This window comes from Chlorocebus sabaeus, chromosome 9 (assembly GCF_047675955.1).
Source record: "Chlorocebus sabaeus isolate Y175 chromosome 9, mChlSab1.0.hap1, whole genome shotgun sequence".
Taxonomy (NCBI): domain Eukaryota; kingdom Metazoa; phylum Chordata; class Mammalia; order Primates; family Cercopithecidae; genus Chlorocebus; species Chlorocebus sabaeus.
Window position 1 is genome coordinate 3,638,797 of NC_132912.1, and position 21,348 is coordinate 3,660,144.

The window sequence follows — 21,348 nt, forward strand, 5'->3', positions numbered from 1 at the left end:
GGAGTGAATGAGACTGCCCATCTACCAAAAATTTTGGCAGCAATGGGCAGTTTTATTAAAACAAAACAAAACAAAACACACACACACACAGAGAAAGAGAGAATAAAGGGTTGCACCCTTTGTTAGGCAAGAAGAAGACAAAATAACATCTCAATGTTGTAGAACTCGAGTTTCCTTTCCTTACTGGTGAGGTTGAGGAACTTTTTATTCATTTCTCATTTTCTGTGTGTAATCACTGGGCTACCTTTCCGCTTCAAACAGTGTGCCTATAATCTTTGTGGCACGTAGTTTCCCAGTTTTTTATGTATAATACCTTTTAGTTATTTGACAATAATGGTTTTTAGACTTAAGCTTTTTACTTTACCTCAGTGTATGAAATCTCAGGATGCACAAGGCTTTCTCTTGGCTGCTCTTGTGGCCGAGCTCAGTGGCTGTTGACTGCACGAGCGGCCAGGACCAGCACTAAGGAAAGTTGCAACCAGGAGAAGGCCAGTGCTTTGGTGATATTGCTGCTGATCCTGAATAGTAACACTATTGTTACTGCTGAGAGAGACATACTTGAGACTGGGCAATTTACAAAGGAAAGAGGTGTAATGGATTTATAATTCCAAAACCCAAATGTCTGTGTTTTGTTTCATAATTTCTTCCATTAATTATCTGCTTAGAAAGTCTTTTTTTCTTCTTCACATCCATTAAATGTTCCACTTTCCAAAAAAAATTGTTATGTTTAATGCTTTAGCTGTCTACATTTTCTATTTAATTCTTCTTCAGTTTATTTTTGCATATGGCATGAATTAAGGATGTTAATTTATTCCCCCCCCAGCCAAATCTACAAATTTTTCAACATCATTTATTGAATTAATCGTCCTTCTATTGTTACTCACTAAGTTTTTCTCTGTTAGCATTTGCTTCTGGGAAAACGAACCTTTTCCGATGATTAAGCTCTTTATTCTTCTGCCAATATCGCAGAATGCTAATTCCTGTAGATCTAGTAGTGCTACCTCTCCCTCATGACTCACTCGTATTTTTTCTTTTTAAAACATTTTTCCTTGGAAACTTGTGTTTCTTCATGAGTCATTCAATCATTTGTGAGACTGTAGCCATCTGACCGTGGATGAGAAGAATTCAGACCCAATGCCAGTGAGGAGGAGCTGGTGAAAAATGAAGATAATTCTGGGAAGAGACTGCAGCCCTGGGCTGTGAGGTGGACCTGGGCTGAAGTCACAGGTGGAAGGAGCTTGCTGGAACCTCTGGTCAGTGGGGCAGCATGGGGGACTGGGCCCACAGCACGGTGCTTCATGAACCTTGCATGCATGCTTCCTGGCCACTCTCGCAGGATAGTCAGACTCTGTGAAACCGTCAGGCTCCTTAAACCCTGTTGAATCCCCGTGGTTGCCTCACTGAGATCTGGCTGTGTTCCCATCCAAATCTCATCTTAAATTGTAGCTCCCACAATTCCCACCTGTCATGGGAAGAACCTAGTGGGAGGTGGTTGAATTAGGGGGTGGGTCTTTCCTGTGCTGTTCTTGTGATAGTGGATGAGTCTCATGAGATCTGATGGTTTTAACAAGGGGAGTTTCCCTGCGTGAGCTCTCTTCTCTTCTCTTGTCTGCTGTCATGGGAGTTGTGCCTTTCACCTTCCACCATGAGGCCTCCCCAGCCAGGTGGAATTATAAATCCATTACACCTCTTTCCTTTGTAAATTGCCCAGTCTCAAGTATGTCTCTCTCAGCAGCATGAAAACAGACTAATACGCTGGCAATCTATCCCAGCTCTGCCCAACTCATATTCAACTCTGCAGCTGGGGAGCCCAACCTCAACACAGCCAAGGACAGGTGCCTCCCCTTTGGGTGATCCACGTGCCACACCCACGGAGTCTCCTGGACTCTGTGCTCACATACCTGGGTCCTCTGTGGGTCCCCATCCTCTCTGTGCTTGCTCCTGATGCCTTGTGCATCTTCCACTGCTGTGGTTTGAATGGTTGTCTCTCTGAAATTCAAGCTGAAATGTAATCTTCAAAGCAGCCCTTTTTAGAAGGGCCCTGAAACGTTGATTAGGCCATAAGGACGTTGCCTGGAGGGATGAGATTTGTGCTGTAGAACAGGCTGGAGGAACTGGCTGTGTTCTTGTGTCATCCGGCCTTTCACCTTCCTCCATGTGAGGACACAGTGAGAACATGTCCCCTTCGAAGCCCTGACCAGACCCCAAGTCTAACTTGATTTAGACATCCCAGTCTCAGAGCTGTGAGGAGTGGATGCCGACTGCTCGTAAATTACCCAGTCTGTGGTTTCAGTGACAGCAGCCGGAACGCACAAGGACCTCATCCTCTCCATGACCAAATCTGGGCCCCTGTGGGCCCTCCACCCCTCTGTGCCCACATAAGGACACAGCCCAGGTTTCTGGTCCTGGACTGTCCCCCTGCTTCAGGCTCTGTAGTGGATGCCTGAGCAGGTGCCGCAGGACACCCGAGCATCTGCTGTCTCCAGGATCCCCTGCTCCCCTCCAGCACCCACCCCCCCCCACTAAGATCCTTCAGAACTTTCCCACCACCTCCAGGAAGAGCAGTAAACTCTTCCCATGGCCTCAAGGGAAACTGGAAATTGGAGCCATTCAAAATTGGCTTCTTTCTCTTCCAAGTGGTCTTGAACAGACAGATAATCATGGCAACTCTCAGCTGAACGTGAACTTACAGAGCCTGCACGGGGTGGGGTACCCAAGGAGAAGGCACTCCTGGCTGTGCGTTTGTAGGATGTGTTGAAGGGGCAGAGGGAGCCTGGTTGACAGCTCCGATTCAGGCAGCAAGTCCAGCCCTGGGCAGCCTGGGAGCTACATGCCCCCTGCCACAAGGGCCACTCTGCCCTCTGCCCCTGCCTTGATCTCCCGCCTCAGGGCCCCTGGAGGCCAGTATCAGCCCCTCCCCACCCGCTTCGCCCACTGTCTTTCCACCCTTCCTGCATGGTCCCTGCACAGCAGATCCCAACTACACAAGCTATACTCTTAATTTTGTATTCTGGATTCTTACTTCAGAGTCTGTATCAAAAGAAATCGCCACAGTGAGAAGGCAGATTCTATATATAAGAGACAAGTTTGTGTCTATGTGTTATATATATACATATAAAGGACTATGTACTATAAACAATACATTCACAAATACTGACAATCAACTGCACTTAGAAGATAGAAGTGTTCCATGTAAGAATAACAGCTTATTTCTGGCAGAAAACAAACAACTGATACTGATGTAACAACTGTTTTATGTAACTGAAATCTATTGATGAAATCATTTTAAAGTGGTCTCATGTTTTATAATTTAAGGGGGAATCCATTCATGTATAAATTTTTGATTTGTAAGGTCATCCTCAACTCTTTTGGAAAGAAGGTGGTTTTACTTAACTCCAAATTTCTTAAGTTTGAAGTCCATAAAAGTATTTCAATTAAGATAAAAACATGCATATTCGATTCATGAATTTTATGACAGCCTTGGGGCCATTGGAAATTGGCTTTTTTCTCTTCCAAGTGGTCTTGAACAGACAGATAATCATGAAAACTCTAAGCTGAATGTGAACTTACAGAGCACGCACGCGGTGGGGTACCCACGGAGAAGGCACCCTTGCCTGTGCGTTTGTAGGATGTGTTGAAGGGGCAGAGGGAGTCTGGTTGACAGCTCTGGTTCAGGCAACAAGTCCAGCCCTGGGCAGCCTCACCCAAGCCCCTGTGGACACAGGACTCATTGGGTCTGTTCAGCCCTTCTGCCTGGCCAGAAACAACCAAGTAACCCAAAGCCCCATCCGTAAGGTGTACGTGGAAAGAGTAATTCTGCTGCGAGCTGCCGCTTTCTACGGGGTTTGTCACCCTTTGCCTGTAGCTGCAAAGCTTCCAATTTTTCAAAAACCCTGCACTCCACATTTTCGTTTATCCTGAGACTAAATCAGTTTGGGGCTAAACATATTTTAAAATGTCAGCGTCCTTATTTGGTCCATGGGATGAGAAATGCAAGATTCTCAGAAAATGCCATGTTTAGTTTGGATGTTGTCCTGGAATGTGGAATGGAACAAATGCTAGATCCTCCTAGAGCGTTATGAAGGGTAAAAGAGAGAGGGCAAAGAAAACAGCTGGTAAACTCTGATACACTCGAGTTCACTGAGTTACATGATCATTACTATTTATCACCATCCTTATCATAATCTTCACATTGTATGGTAGCCGATATATTAAATTTAGAAGATAGGAAATCTGAAAACATAAGATCTTTTTCAGAGCACCCAAACTGAAAAGCCTGTACAAATACCCCAATTAAAAACAGGAAGAAGAAAACAATTAACCACTCTTCATTGCAGTTATTGAACCACTTGAAGGGCTGAGATGTAGAGAGATCAGTCCGAAGCCCTCCAACCTAGAACCCGCATTAAGTGATGGCTCTTGGCTGACCAAACAGACACCTTCAGCTCTCCTTTCCCTTTCTCTTCTGCTTTGGGACCATCCAAGGAGCAAAACCTCACCATGTGCTTATCTCTGCACAGGATGTTGGTTGGCCTGAGTGAAAATGGCACATGAATCGGTGCTATCTGCTGGACCATGGCTGAACCTAGGCTTAGAAGAGGCCTCCAGCCTGGCCACAGGAGGCCAGGAGGATGCTGAGGCACGCAGATGTCACTCAATTTATAACAGCAAGATTCTTTTTTCTAGTATCATGATCAACCCAATGTCCAGAATCTATTAGGCTTGGTTCCCCTTGAAATATTTTCAAGTAAAAGAGAAGAAAAAAGTATTTCTGCATAGGTGTGTACTGGAAGTTGCTTTTGTTGCCTTTTGTGACTTGAAGCAGCTTTGTTTAGGAGATGTCACCATTGTAAGCCTCTTAAGCTTGACAAAAAGGCAAATTAGCACCATTTCTCATTGGTTAACATGGGACTCTCCCCATCCCTCTATGAGAGAATCTCTTTATTGGGAAAATGGGGACAGAGATGAAACGCAGCACTAAATGAGTTGGGAGCTCCTGAGTGTGGGTGAAGATCCTCTTCTGGGCTAGCAGGTGTTTCCAGGGGTTTATGCACATCCCTCCCTCGTGTGGCCAGAGGGCCAGGGGTGGGGGTCTGCCTGCCAGACCTGGAGGGAAACCTTCACAGTTACCACCAGCAAGAAGGGACGTCCCAGGCAGAATAACCATGAGGAAAGGTGGATGGGTGGAGTTGGTGGAAATTGAGGGGATGGGGAGCAAAATAACTGGAGCAAAGGAAACCAAAGTGAGTAAAGGTAATCAGGAGAAAAATCACTCTGTGAGGCAGACATCCGGAGTGAGTAATTTCTTTCTTTTATTTACTTATTCTTAATTGAAAAATAAAAGTATATATTTAAGGTATACCATATGATCATTTGATTTATGTGTACATTGTGGGAAGGCTGAATCAAGCTAATTAACACATGCATTACCTCACATACATGTCATTTTTTTTTTTTGTGGTGAGAACACTTAAAATCTACTCTGTTAGCAATTTTCAAGGACACAATACATATTTATTAACTATAGTCACGAGGCTGTACGAGAAACCTCTTAAATTTACTTCTCCTAACTGAAATTCTGTATCCTTTAACCAACATCTTCCCAATCTTCCCAGAATAAGTGATTTCTTAAAATAGAAACCATTACTTGTGACTGGCTGACTTGACCAGCAAGGATGAATGGATGAATGATTGAATTTGTCACTAACATAAGCAATGACAACTAAAGCCACCTCTCAGGTAATACAGGTATTGTAAACCTGGGCATGATCAAGTAACACCTGGCTCTCCGGAACCTCCTGTTCACATCATGTCTGCCCTACTGTGTGTTTACCCAGAGTTGGAATGCTACAGAGAGGTTAGAATTTTTTTTTTTTTTTTTTTTTTTGAGACAGAGTCTCTCTGTGTTGCCCAGGTTGGAGTGCAGTAGAGCAATCTCAGCTCACTGCAACCTCCACCTCCTGCTTCAAGCGATTGTCTTGCCTCAGCCTCCCATAGAAGTTAGGTCTTTTTTTTTTTTTTTTTTTTTGAGATGGAGTCTTGCTCTGTCGCCCAGGCTGGGGTGCAGTGGCGGGATCTCAGCTCACTGCAAGCTCCGCCTCCCGGGTTTACGCCATTCTCCTGCCTCAGCCTCCCGCGTAGCTGGGACTACAGGCGCCCGCCACCTCGTCCGGCCAGTTTTTTGTAATTTTTAGTAGAGAGGGGGTTTCACCGTGTTAGCCAGGATGGTCTTGATCTCCTGACCTCGTGATCCACCCGTCTCGGTCTCCCAAAGTGCTGGGATTACAGGCTTGAGCCACCACGCCCGGCCAGAAGTTAGGTCTTAAAATCCTCATTTCAAATTCTGGCTTCAGGTTTCTAGCCACGGCAGCTGGCCAGCTGTGAAAGCAACCCCTTAACCTTTCAGAATCACACTTCCCCTCAACTACAAAAGTGGAATAATAATGAATGTACTCTTACCTCCCAGAGCTTTATGTGGATTAAATACAATTGTGTGTGAGAGAATGTCTTATAAACTCTGTGAAACCCTTCAAGTGCTGAGTATATTAATAATCAGTGGACAAAAGAGGAAACTGTGTAGTTTTAGTAGTAATCTGAGGGCACCAGGGTGATTTAGGGCTTACTTAGCCAACCCAAGTCATAGAAAAAGGTACAGCAAGCAAAGGAAGAGTCATACGTCTAAAATAAGCCTGCATAGGGCTGGATATAAATTATTATTGACTTTTATCATTTCTTAGTTTCTACATTTATTCCTGAGGCCCCTGAGCCCATGGGAAGCTGTGTTAGTTTGTGTTCATGCTGGAGAGGGGAGCTAGCTCCCGTCTTTCGGTTATGATCATTATGCTGGGGACTTCTGGCCGTCTGGGTGCCGTAGGAATCCTAAACGTGTTCCTGAGTACACAGCCTCAACAAGGTGGCAATTCCACCAAGAAGCTATGCAAGTGGCATTCATAGTACCTTCAAATCGCAAACACCGCATGTTCTCACTTAAATGGGAGTTGATCAATGAGAACACATGGACACAGGGAGGGGAACATCACACACCGGGGCCTGTCAGGGGGTAGGGGGCTGGGGAGGGATATCATTGGGAGAAATCCCTAATGTAGATGACAGGTTGGTGGGTGCAGCAAACCACCATGGCACACATATACCTGTGTAACAAACCTGCACATTCTGCACATGTACTCCAGAACTTAAAGTATAATTAAAAATAAATAAATAACTAAATAATAAATTAGAATTATTCCCAGGCGGACTACTTCCTAACTCTGGAAACAGTAGCAATTTCTATTACGTGAGTGAGATATACTTGTATTTTACTTATAATGTCAAGTAGAATTTTAACCGTGAAGTCTTAGAAAATGATATTAACCCAGTTTAACGTGTCATTCTAAGCACAGCTCCGAAGACCCTTCTCTTAAAGTTGACTTTCTCCTCTGGTGTGTGTGGGAGCAATGGCGCATGAGCGTGATTTTTCTAAACTGGAAGAATTCACCTCCTTCTCTACATATTAAAATTATTTTTATTTAAAACTTGGATGTATGGGAAGCTTTGACTTCATTCAGAAAATTTTACTGGCTGGGAAATCATATACAATGCACCGCGTTGCAAATCTCTGCAGAGTCTAAACAGGGAGAGGGTGTGTGGTGCCTGTAAATGCCACACAGAAGTCTCCTAATAAGGCCTAGGAGATGAGGCCCAGAAGTAAACAGAAACGCAGCAGCTTCTTCCCCAAACCAGCGAGGCAGGCTGCCAGCTTCCAGTGAGTCTGTAGATCCGTTTGACTCTTGGTGTTTGTTTCACAGCTTTCTAGCGGATGACCCAGCAAGGCCACTGAGTATCATAAACCGGTTTTGTTCAGTGTTTGTTAAGTACAGATTGTACCAGACAGTGGAATGCAGGGATGGCTGCCACACCTTCCATTCTCATTTGAAAGGATCCCAGGTTCCTAACAAATAAGGCAAACTCAGGATGATGCATGAAAGCGTGAGGAGGGCAGCTCTGTGGCTGTTGGGTGCCCTGGTGTTGGCGGATGCCACTGCCATGATGAGAAGAGGCCGTGCCCGCAATCACAAGGTGCCTACTTTTGCCCCACCATGGATCCGGGTTTGGCTGTTGCTCAGGTCATGCGTCAGGAGAAACCCTTGCATGGAGACCAGGAGAAACCCATCCCAAGCTGGGCAGAAGGTTAGAGGGAGTGTGTGGGCTCATGCAGCAGGAGTGTCCCAATGGAGACTCTCAGGAAACAGGTGCTGCTGGCTCCGGGGTCAGACCCTTGTCTCTCCTGGCCCAGGACTGGCCCCCTTCTCAGTGGGCTCATGGCCCCCACTCTAGCAGTCTCAATGGGGCTGCCTGGATCTCTGTGATGGACTATCCCTCATTTACAAGAGATAATGATTTTCCATAGCTCTTAAAGAAGGATTTTCTTCTTCAGGAGTTCCAGAAACAATCTCCTTACTTGTGTCCCCACGGTGCAATTTGGACGAGTCTGCTCTGCCGGGCCATTGCAGCAGGAAGGGGATGGTACACACGGGACCTGGTGATGAGCTCACCAGCTGTACCCACCCTCCGACAGCTTTCCCTGCTAGAAAGCAGTGAGGGCAGGAACTGGAGCCATGTTTTTCAAATCAACCCCTTTTTCCACTTTCCTCTGCCCATTTCTAGCATGCAGCGCGTGCTTTTGATTCCGAGCTGCATCCCACATGGTCCAGCATGAAGCATTCTTTGGACAGAACACCTGCCCTGAACGTCCTTCCTCTCTGGCCTACTGTGGTGCTCAGGTGTCCACCGTTGCGGGTAGCTGGGTGGTAGTAACAGGAGGAATTTGTCGAAAACACAGAAGCCTTTAGGCGTCCTCTTTCGAATGAGTTCCATAGGTTAACCCTTTCACTTACGAAGACCCAGAACAGGTCTCAAGGGCAGATGGAGGAGGAGGCGCTCTCTGCAGTGGGAGCCGTCTGAGGGCTGTCCCTACAGCTGATGCAGGGCTTCCGTCCAGGTGCATTTGATCAGGGCCATGCCGTCGGGATGATGGGAACCAGGGGATCGGACGTCTTGCTTTTGTGCATGAGTGGTAGCAGCACAGCTAAGACACGTGAAACCCACAGTCTCTGAGTATAGAGCCCTTTCAGCTTTACTGCCTTTCAAAGAACCCTGGCTGAAATGACAATGTTAGGACACAGGTAAAATTAAACACTGCACATGCACACAGGCCCCATCTCCTCTCTTTGCTCAGGCCCACCTTGCTGGGGATGCTTTGAGGCCAGGCCAGGTCTCCTGTCCAGCTCCCGCATCACCTTGTCCACACCTCTGAGGACACCTCTGAGACTCTCCCTGAACTCAACATGAAGAAAGACAAGACGGACTTCCTAATGGGAGGGGAGGAAACGTTTCTTGTTAGAGATATAGAGGACTGTGTGTCTAAAGAGATTTTTTACCATGAAATGGTACTTGTCATTTCTAATTTTTCTATATTAAAATTTAGACCACAAGCGTAAAACCTTCAAATCGTACATTTATTTAGCAACTAATTCTAGCATACATTTTATGCACCTGCCACACACTGGGAGTTGCTCAGGTCTTTATCAGAAACACACTTATAGTATTCAGACCTGGCAACTAAGAAAGTTAAATGATGAATACCTGTTTGTTAACAAACATCTATTGTGCTCGGCTGAAAAGGTCCATCTTTTTGTTCTAGCTCATGTGAGCAACTAGTCCATAAAAAATAACAATATACAAAAAGTGTCATAGATTTGGCCCCAGCAACTCAATTAATTTAGGTCATTTGGAAGTAGGTGACAAGGCTTTTTTTCTTCATAAACCTTCATTGATCCTCTTAAAATAGGGCTGACGCAAGTGGAAGTAACTCCGATTGATGGCAGATAAAGTGGAGGTTCAGGCCAGGGTTTCTAAAACAATTGAGGTGGTAATCAGCACTCATCCACCCTGATTTAATGATGTTCACACGTATTCACAGTAAACAAATCCAGGAATTGCCTTTTGTTGAGAAATTAATGAATGTGAACCTTTTAAACCATCTTTTCAAGCCTCTTTGGTGTGTGTAACTCTCAACCTCAGGATTTCTTTGTCGAGCTCAGCAGAATATGCAGATCAGAGTCTAGAAAAGACAGCTTAGATATTTGGAAAACCACGCCTGACCAAACCGGAAAGTACAAAACGTTGAGCCTTGACTCCTGGCGAGAGGCGTTCAGCTATGGCAGGGGGGGCAGGTCTCAGCTATGGCAAGGGGGGCCGGTCTCAGCGTCTGGGAATCAGCCCCAGGGTTGTTTATCTAAGTGAAGTAAGGTTGCCCATAAGCTGTGCTCTCTCCCCTAAACTCTCTCTGACTCTGATGGGTCCTCAGGTCCCAAATCTTGGCAGGGACAGCCTGTGAGCGCTGCAGCTGGGTCCGGTGGGGAAGCAGGGATGTGTGCCTCTTCCACTGGATAAGTCATGCTCCTAGTGTGTCCCCTCCTGCTTTACCACCACCCCAACAATTGTCTCCCCAAATGTTTTCAGCAAAATCAAAGACCTCATATTGTTTTATGTTAGCCATAGGTGACCTTTTTGGGGGGAGCAGGGACAGGATTTCACTCTGTTGCCCAGACTGTAGTGCAGTGGCACGATATTGGCTCACTGCAACCTCCACCCCCTGGGTTCCAGTGATCCTCCCACCTCAGCCTCCTGAGTAGCTGGGACTACAGGCATGTGCCACCACACCCACCACCTTTTAAAAAATGTAACCACACACCATTATGATTATTGACTACACTGACAAAACTTCTTACTATCTGACATGCTGTCAGTTTTTAAAATAAACCCCCATGTACTCACACATCCTGAGATGGAGTTTCGCTCTTGTTGCCCAGGCTGGCGTGATCTCAGCTCATCGCAACCTCCACCTCCCAGGTTCAAGTGATTCTCCTGCCTCAGCCTCCCAAGTAGCCAGGATTGCAGGCATGCACCACCATGCCTGGTTAATTTTGTATTTTTAGTAGAGACTGGGTTTCTCCATATTGGTCAGGCTGGTCTTGAACTCCTGACCTGAGGTGATCTGCCCGCCTCAGCCTCCCTCCCAAAGTGTTGGGATTACAGGTGTGAGCCACTGCGCCTGGCCTCCATCATGCAGTTTCAACAATTATGAACCCAGGCCAACTTGTCTCATCTAAAATCCCACGTAAGCTCTTTTCCTCTTCCCGGGATTATTATGGAGGAAATCTCAGACCTGAAATTTTTTCATTTGTAAATACTTCAGTCTGTGTTTCTACAAAATAGTCCCTTTCTCTTTTAAAATATAACCAAGATACAGCTAAAAACATAGCAGTAACTAATTCTATTAAGTATGTATTTGAAGAGTGTTCAAATTGTTTGATTGTAAATGTATATATATATGCACGTGTTCATATATATGGTTTGTTTAAATCAGAATCTAGAACATTCCAAACATTACATTTAGTTGGATGAGTCTCTTAAATTTCTTTTATATACAGGTTATCTCTCTTTTTCTTTAATTGCAAGTAACCAGATTCCTTATCCTGCAGCATTTTCCATACTCTGAATTGAGTGCTTGCACATATGTGGTATCTTCTTCCCCTTCTTGGTCCCATGTGGGTTCCTGTGGATTGGTGAAAAGATTTACATATGTGCTGTTCAATGCACTTGCCACTAGTACATGTGGCTACTGAACACTTGAAACGTGGCTTCTGTAAAACCTTTCATATTAGTTAATTGAAATTAATGTAAATTTTAAAACATACTCTATTTGGTTGTTGGAAGATTTTCAAGTATGATTGGAGCAACTTCGGCTTACAAATCTAGTTTTTCAGCTGGAAATTTTACAAAATCTAAATACAGACTAAGTATTTCCAATGAGAAATCAGCAACGGAAGATGTACTGCTAATGCAAAATTTACACAAGATTTCAAAGATGTATGAAAAAATGTAAAATATCACATCAATACTTTTTTACACTGATAACATTATGAAATTACATTTTTGATACATTGGGATAAATAAAATGTATGATTAATTTCACCAATTTCTTTTTACCTTTTTAACGTGGTGACTAGAAAATTTAAGATTCCTGTCTTAAATACTGTAAGATAGCTCATGGGATATTTCTACCGAACAGCGCTAATGTAGAGGCTTAATTGGATTTGGATTTTTGGAGGGATAAAGGAGTTCACGGCGATGGGTGCCCCTCACCACGTCACAGTGGAGCCGCACAATTTCCCTCGTTTGCCTGTGGTATTGTAACGATGAAGCCGCCAGGTCGGTGTTTCCATGCTCTCTCTCAGCTCCTCACCAGATGGGTTGGCAGCAGTGATGATGATGACGCTCATTTTGTGTCATTAGAGCTTGCCAAACTGGGATATTCTATCAGGTTGGTGCAAAAGTAATCACGGTTTTTCCACCAATCTAATAGTTCCGATTTCATCTTGTACTGCCCAGATTTCATCTACAAAGACCCTTCCTCAACACTCATTTGTTCCCCCTACGCACAGTTTACACAAGTAAAGCGAGATAAATGCTTGTTTAATGCCCTATCTTTACTAGTTTTCAGAATAATAATTTATTCTTTAACAAGGGTGAAATTTTTAAAAAAAAACTTTATGTTTCTGTTCTGCCCTTATTCCCAGTATCAGTCTGACCTAATGGTCCAATGTGTTGCCATCGATTGTAGTTATCACTTGTTTGATGCTAAAATTGTCTCCATGTGGCCCCTGGAAATACTTTCTAGTCGGCTTCTTGTTCCTTCTGTCATGACCGGTAGACCAGGAGGCTTTCTCACCTTCTGGAGCAAGAGGCTGGTCCAGGATCACTTTCTTCCCAGAGCTGGAATCAGCGTTTTCTGACTCCAAGGAGCACTGGCACCCTGCAGTGGGAAATGGTATTCAGAGATCACAATCTGAATGCCTAGTGATCCTCACTGCTTCTGGGTGAGATGTTATTTCTGGGCTTTTTCAGTACACAGTGCTAAGAAATACTTTTTTTTTTGCAAGAAAAAATACACCATAAAACATATTGATATGTATAATTCAAATTTATAATTATAGCTTTTTAATTTAAAAAAAATTTTTTTATGTCACTCCTTTTCCTGTGCTAAAATTTTTGGTTTCTGAAGACACAGACCTAATTATTTACTCTATTTAGAAATATATAAACTCTTAAAATAACAATACCAGTATGATCACTAATATTACAATCATGGAAAATAATTTAAAATATCTTTGTATTTGTTTTGTCCACAATATATATCCTGTTAGTGTCATTCAGTTATGGTGTTAAAGTTGCAGGACATAGTGTCTTACTTGTGGCTTAGCTAACACCTTGATACATAACTACAGCCAATTATTTTCTTTTTCTTTTTCTTTTTTTTCTTTCTTTCTTTCTTTCTTTCTTTCTTTCTTTCTTTCTTTCTTTCTTTCTTTCTTTCTTTCTTTCTTTCTTTTTTCTTTTTCTTTTCTTTTCTTTTTTTTTTTTTTTGAGACATAGTCTTGCTTTTGTCACCCAGGCTGGAGTGCAATGGCATAATCTTGGCTCACTGCAACCTCCGCCTCCTGGGTTCAAGCGATTCTTCTGCCTCAGCCTCCTGAGTAGCTGGAATTACAGGTGCCCGCCACCACACCTGGCTAATTTTTGTATTTTTAGTGGAGATGGGGTTTCGCCATCTTCGCCAGGCTAGTCTTGAACTCCTGACCTTGAGATCCACCCACTTCGGCCTTCCAAAGTGCTGGGATTACAGGCGTGAGCCACTGCACCCGGCCTTTCTTTGTTGTTTTAAATACTTGGGAATTACTTTGTAAATTTTCGTTTAATTTTATTTTACATAAAAATATATATAGTCCCACAATCGAATCTATAAAACAAGACATAATTAGGGAAGCCTAACTTTCTTACCCCTCACCCGTTCCTTCTTTCCATTCTAGTATTTTTAAATTTTAGATGTTTGGTTTATCTTCCAGTTTTAGCGGGTGGCTTGTCTTGCTTCTGATGTTGACAGAGAAGTTTCCCATTCATTAAGAGGCAGATTTAAACTGTGGATTCCTGCATTTTTAAGGCTTACCTCCCAAGCTACAATTCTGTCTTTAACCCAATAGGTTGTCTAAACAAAGTTGGCTTGACTCATCAACCAATGGCTTAAGGGCCATTTTAGGCGTTTTATCCCTGTCTTTCTGCCACGTGGCAAGAATTGAGATAAGGAGACTCCAGGACACATGAGGAGCAATGCTTGGTACTCGTGTAGAGCCTCTTGGCTTCAACCCCTTTCAAGCTCTGAACACACGTTAATCACAGCATCCCATTCTTGAAATCCCTGAGAGACAGGTGTGCGAGTTTAGTGGACACATGGGTTGACTTTGCCAGGAACTCACTCTTCAGAGTGGAGATCACACCCAGATTCCTGAGTCAGGGGTCCCTCTACTCCTTTTAATAATGAGAGAGCTTCTTCAAAAATATCCTGTTATCACGTCAGGGGTTTACAGGACGAAGGCAGCGGCACGAGATAAGTCAACACTGCAGGGCCGCATGGGGACTGACCCGGGAGAAGAGTGAAGAGGTCCCGGGAGTGGTCACGATGCATGGGCAGAGCTGGGAAGAGCCAGCTCCGTGGGGCTCCTGCACAGAGGGCTCAATGTGCTTGACCCCCTTTAATTTTTACAAGACACACAGCACCTTGAGAAGATTTCGGGATCTCCCCCCCTTTTTTGATAGATCCAAAACTGAAACTGATGTTTAAAAACCTTCTGTTCAACAACACCCGTTAGAGAGGATTGTTTTCTGTTTCTTTTTCTTTCTTTCTTTCTTTTTTCTTTTTCTTTTTCTTTTTTTTTTAATGAGACATAGTCTTGCTTTTGTCACCCTGGAGGACAGAACCCAGGAGGTAATGATTTTGTGAAATCATTACCAAATGGCCCTGTCACTGTCACTGATGGAGGGACACCATGAGTGTTGCATGTGGATTGAAACACCCAGGGGGACACCTTAGTTAATCATTATGGTCAAGGAGGGATGTGCTCTGATGAACTGAACTGTTCATTTGCTTTGAGTTAATAATTTTATGTTCTAAAATGTGCATTGGCAGATACAGGCTTGGGAAGAATGCAGAGGCCTCTGCCTTCAGCAGTGATTTTCAAACGAGGGCATGTTCTCCGTAAATGGTCTTACTTATAAAGGATTTGGGTGTTATGATTTCATTTCACCAATGATGTGAACAAGTATGTGATGTGGTCATCTCAAACCACCTCAGGACTGAATATTGCCTTTGGGTTTTTGAGCATCTATTTTTATGGATATTTCTAATTAAGTTGGTATGAAACATTACTAATGTCATTGTTGTGGCCCAATGCTGAAAAGACAGAGATACACTTAAAGAAAAAAAATGCTTCCACTTAGTGAACTCAAAATGACAGGACAGTGCTATGATAACCAGGGAAGAAGTTGTTGGAGAAACTTGGTTACCAGAGAGCAGAGGGTGGACTGGTCATCACATAGCAACTGTGGGAAAGTCCTTCTGAAACCAGGGCTCCACGCCTCACCCTGTCACACTTACATCTTGAATGACAGCTCGTTAGGAGCAAAGTCTACTCCGCCGTGTTAAATTAAGCAATGGCATTTTGAATTTTATTGGTTTTAAATCTTGTATTCATGTACAAGTCTACATTAGCTTTTGTTTTGCTGAGCTAATAAGCATAATGTATTTATACCTCACTTAAAGTTTATCCATATTATAATTACAAATACCATATATAATATAGCACATATGTAAAAGTTTGTGCTGTTATATCTGTATATCACATTGTATATTTTAATATTAATACTATATTATGAGCTCTTTAACACTGTGAGTCCATGGGGACTTTTGCTTTCCTTAAAAGGCATGCATGTATGACTTCAGTCTGAGAAATACTGGAAAAGAAAAGTCATTTCTAGCTTTATTTAGTTCAACTGTAGAACTACATTTTCAGAAACATCTAGTTGTACTGCAGAAAAATTCAAATCTAGTAAGCAGAGCTTTCAACGACATAATTATTCAATTATTTGTCCAAGAAGCATTAAATTGAGATGTATTAATACCATGTGCTAGAAAACCCATCTGAGCCCTTAGATGCCAAGTAACTAATGGTTGAGTTGTCACAGGCTAGAGGGATTTAAGGAGGCCAGGGATACTGTCCCTCCCCAGGGTAAGGAGGCTCAGGAAGCCTCAGTTCCAAAGACAAGCACATGATTGATAGGTGACCATGATGGGGGAAGTGCACTCCAATGAAACAGAGCATAGGCAGCACGTAAAGACACCACCTCATGCTGTGGGCAAGCAGGACATATCGTGAAAACTATCATTCATCTTCATCTGTAGCCCCAACCTCACAGAGGAGGCAGCAAAAAGCTGCTTAAGACCTTGAGAAATGATAACATTGAAAATTGGAGACTGAACCAAAATAGAAGTTGCTAAAATGAGATTTAAGTAATAACTGCTCAATCAAAGGGGACTTTAAAATGACTAATGAATATGCAAATGTTAAGTTGTTTCTAGATATCGTGCACATTGAACAAGTCAAGACTCGGAATGAAGTCGTGAAAGAATGTCAGTTGTCTGAATTCCAATGAAATGGAGAGAATCCTTTCCTTATTCGGCAGTTAGGGAGGTGGAGAATGTTTAGATCACACAGGACACCTGATGCCATTCACAGTGAGTCCCCTGAATTTAGGGGGTCACTAAATTGAGGTGCTCTGTCTAGGTACAGGAAAGCAATATGGCTGTTGTCTCCAATGTCTATAAACACCTGCATTCGAATACTCTTAACACTAGGACTTTTAATACACAGTCCCTAAATAGATGCAGTCCCATGATAAAAGAGATCTATTTTATCAATTGGAAAAGCTCCCAATTATTTTCTTGGTTTGGAGATTTAAACTATTATTTGCCTATTAGGGCAGGTAGACGTCCTGCAGAAAAATAATCTGTTTAATTTGCTTAACCCAAGATCTCTCAAACTTGTTAGACCATGGAGTTTTGCCATGATTACTTTTAATCTTTTGTTTTGTTTTGTTTTTGACACAGAGTCTGTCTCTGTCACTCTGGCTGGAAGTGCAGTGGTGTGATCTGAGCTCACTGCAACCTCCACCTCCTGGGTTTAAGAGATTCTCCTGCCTCAGCCTCCTGGCATAGCTGGGATTACAATCATGTCCTGCCATGCTCAGCTAATTTTTGTATTTTTAGTAGAGACAGGATTTTGCCATGTTGGCCAGGCTGGTTTCAAACTCCTGGACTCAGCCTCCCAAAGTGCTGGGATTACAGGCATAAGCCAGCATTCCCGGCCTTAATATCATTTTTTGATACCCACAACTTTAGGAAATGGAGATTTTAGGTATCACATGATATCTTAAAAGAAGCACAGATAAAGCACCACAGGATAGATTTCAACATGGAAGTCACAGCGGGCTTAGCATACATATCTCACTGAGCTCATATGCTCTTCGTTGGAGCATATTAGCCATATAATGTATTAGTACATTTTTTATGTTAGCTGAAAAGTGATCTCACCATAGGAAAAAAATAAACTTCTTAAATTAGTTTGCTATTCTTTATGTATATATAACTACATGCAAATATACACATTTCAGTTATATATAGTTATGTGTGTGTATCTATGTATGTGTGTGTGTGTGCATCCAGAAATAAAGATGTATTTTGATTTCTATTAATGTATATACAATACTACAAAATAAACTTGGAATCATCTGAAAGATTCAAAATAAACGTATTAGTATCTTAACAGACGTATTCCTCTCTGAAAATGTTGTTGTTTACTGTTTTAAGGGAGCACACATGTGTTAAGTACATAAAATCACAGACAGAGCAAGATTAGACTAGTCCAACTAAGAATTTTTTGAAGCGCTTAAGTACTTCTTATACAAACTTTTCATTTGAATAACTAAAAATATCTAGTGTTTTGAGGGTGTGGAGAAACCAGAACTTGCGCACACCGGCAGTGACACTATAAATTGGTACAAACTTTTTGTAAGAGGAATCTGGAAACATCTCCCGATTTTGAAATGCATATAAAACTTTGATCCAGACGCCTCACTTCTGAAGACTTGCCCTGAAAATTAACTTGCACAAGTTCAGATAGATCCATGTATGAGAATGCAAGATCCTTTCTTTTTCTTTCTTTCTTTTTTTTTTTTTTTGAGATGGAGTCTTGCTCTGTTGCCCAGGCTGGAGTGCAGTGGCTCAATCTGGGTTCACTGCAACCTCTGCCTCCCAGGCTCAAGTAGTGGCTGCACCACAATGCCTGATTTTTTTTTTTTTTTTTTTTTTTTTTTTTCTTTTTTTGGTAGAGAAGGGGTTTTACCATGTTGACCAGGTTGGTCTCAAACTCCTGGCCTCAAGCTATCTGCCCATCTTGGACTCCCAAAGTGCTGGGGTTACAGGTGTGAGCCACCGTGTCTGGCCTAGAACCTTTTCTTTTCCACTCTGGCTACACAGAGTCTGAACCTCCTTCCTCTATCTAGAGAAACCCCCCATGTGTAAGTCTTGGTGAGATCAGAGCCCATAACTCACCATAGACACTGAAGATGCTGGGCACCCGTGCTGATGGTTGCCCTCCTGATGTGGTCTATCGGTTAACTGTGTGAAAGTGAGCAAGGCTCAAGTCCATCATGCTGCTGATACATTTCTATACTGGATATGGTTAAACAAAAAGCAAAGGCAGTGAAAATATGTAGGGCAGTGGTTGGAAAACTGTATCTTTTCTAAGAGAAACAGAGGTAGCAGCATCTGGGACCCACATGTGCCAATGGAGAACCCATGCAAACTGCAGCAGTGAGGGTGATGGTGGTGGCAAGTTCCCCATTGCTGTTTCTGGGCATGGTTTGGGCAATGGTTCTCAATGCCTAACCTTTTCTTCATCCTATTTTGTTTTTTTTGTTTTTTATTATTATTATACTTTGAGTTCTAGGGTACATGTGCATAACGTGCAGGTTTGTTACATATGTATACTTGTGCCATGTTGGTGTGCTGCACCCATCAACTCGTCAGCAACCAACAACTCATCATTTACATCAGGTATAACTCCCAATGCAATCCCTCCCCCCTCCCCCCTCCCCATGATAGGCCCTGGTGTGTGATGTTCCCCTTCCCCAGTACAGGTGATCTCATTGTTCAGTTCCCACCTATGAGTGAGAACATGCGGTGTTTGGTTTTCTGTTCTTGTGATAGTTTGCTAAGAATGATGGTTTCCAGCTGCATCCATGTCCCTACAAAGGACACAAACTCATCCTTTTTTATGGTTGCATAGTATTCCATGGTGTATATGTGCCACATTTTCTTAATCCAGTCTGTCACTGATGGACATTTGGGTTGATTCCAAGTCTTTGCTATTGTGATAGTGCCGCAATAAACATACGTGTGCATGTGTCTTTATAGCAGCATGATTTATAATCCTTTGGGTATATACCCAGTAATGGGATGGCTGGGTCATATGGTACATCTAGTTCTAGATCCCTGAGGAATCGCCATACTGTTTTCCATAATGGTTGAACTAGTTTACAATCCCACCAACAGTGTAAAAGTGTTCCTATTTCTCCACATCCTCTCCAGCACCTGTTGTTTCCTGACTTTTGAATGATCGCCATTCTAACTGGTGTGAGATGGTATCTCATTGTGGTTTTGATTTGCATTTCTCTGATGGCCAGTGATGATGAGCATTTTTTCATGTGTCTGTTGGCTGTATGAATGTCTTCTTTTGAGAAATGTCTGCTCATATCCTTTGCCCACTTTTTGATGGGGTTGTTTGTTTTTTTCTTGTAAATTTGTTTGAGTTCTTTGTAGGTTCTGGATATTAGCCCTTTGTCAGATGAGTAGATTGCAAAATTTTTCTCCCATTCTGTAGGTTGCCTGTTCACTCTGATGGTAGTTTCTTTTGCTGTGCAGAAGCTCTTTAGTTTAATGAGATCCCATTTGTCAATTTTGGCTTTTGCTGCCGTTGCTTTTGGTGTTTTAGACATGAAGTCTTTGCCCATGCCTATGTCCTGAATGGTATTACCTAGGTTTTCCTCTAGGACTTTTATGGTATTAGGTCTAACATTTAAGTCTCTAATCCATCTTGAATTAATTTTCGTATAAGGAGTCAGGAAAGGATCCAGTTTCAGCTTTCTACTTATGGCTAGCCAATTTTCCCAGCACCATTTATTAAATAGGGAATCCTTTCCCCATTTCTTGTTTCTCTCAGGTTTGTCAAAGATCAGATGGCTGTAGATGTGTGGTATTATTTCTGAGGACTCTGTTCTGTTCCATTGGTCTATATCTCTGTTTTGGTACCAGTACCATGCTGTTTTGGTTACTGTAGCCTTGTAGTATAGTTTGAAGTCAGGTAGAGTGATGCCTCCAGCTTTGTTCTTTTGACTTAGGATTGTCTTGGAGATGCGGGCTCTTTTTTGGTTACATCTTCATCCTATTTTCTAAATCTATACTTTATCCGTTCTGCTAGCTGTGAACTGCCAAAAATCCTCTTTGTCAATTCCTTTCGTGCTCCAATCAACCAGAATCTCAACTTCTACCACTGGGAAGGATGCTTGACTTGACACAGGGTGTCTGTAGAGTGTTGTTAAGGCAAATAAGTGAACACAGCCTAAATGTTTATACCTAATGAGTCTAATTAATAATTTGTTGGGCATCCATGTGACAGAATGCTATTTGGACACTATAAATAATGTGATAAATCTATACATATACTTTGGTATTCACGTGGAAACAGCTCTGAAGTATATTAGTGAATAAAAATTCAAATTGCACAGCAATTTGTTTGAGTTTCGATGGAGTAACAGAAAATCAGTACAAAGACTTAAACAAATGAAATTAGCTCTCGTCAACTAACAAGAAGTCTGGACATAGCAAGTCTAGGGCTAATGTCACCAGTGCTCCAGTTCTGGAGTCACAGGACGGCCACCACAGCTTGGGTCTGCATCCAGGCTCACGAGAGAAAGAAGCCCAAGAACCATGGAAGCAGTGGTGAAACCTCAGTCTTGGGGCAGAAGATGGATTCCACGGTGCCCACAGACACTGAGAGAAAGAAGCAGGGGAGGAGCTGTGAGAAGTCAAAGTGCGGCACAATGTGTTTGTCCAAACCGCAGATTCTGGGATGAGGCTCCCTGGGTTGGCATCACAGGATACCATGTCCTACCCAGGCAGGTTAGTTTTCCTCTTCGGGGCCTGAGCTCCTCCTATGTCAGATGGGAATAGAGCTGTTGTGAATATTCAATGAGCAACATATGAGGGGCCACCCAAGCTCTGCCATGCACATTTGAAGTGTTCCATGAACAGTAGCTCATATGATTTCGTGCAGG

At 42.9% G+C, this 21,348-nt stretch overlaps 1 long non-coding RNA gene across 2 annotated transcripts in view; it reads left to right on the forward strand.

Moving 5' to 3' along the window:
- The first annotated feature begins 1,110 nt into the window (after positions 1–1,110).
- The window catches only part of LOC103237795 (uncharacterized), a 35,911-nt gene continuing 15,673 nt past the window's right edge, over positions 1,111–21,348 (forward strand). For both annotated transcript variants that reach the window (XR_012094081.1, XR_005235142.2), the window contains exon 1: positions 1,111–1,253. This is a non-coding gene — a long non-coding RNA (uncharacterized lncRNA). The remainder of the gene's footprint in view (positions 1,254–21,348) is intronic.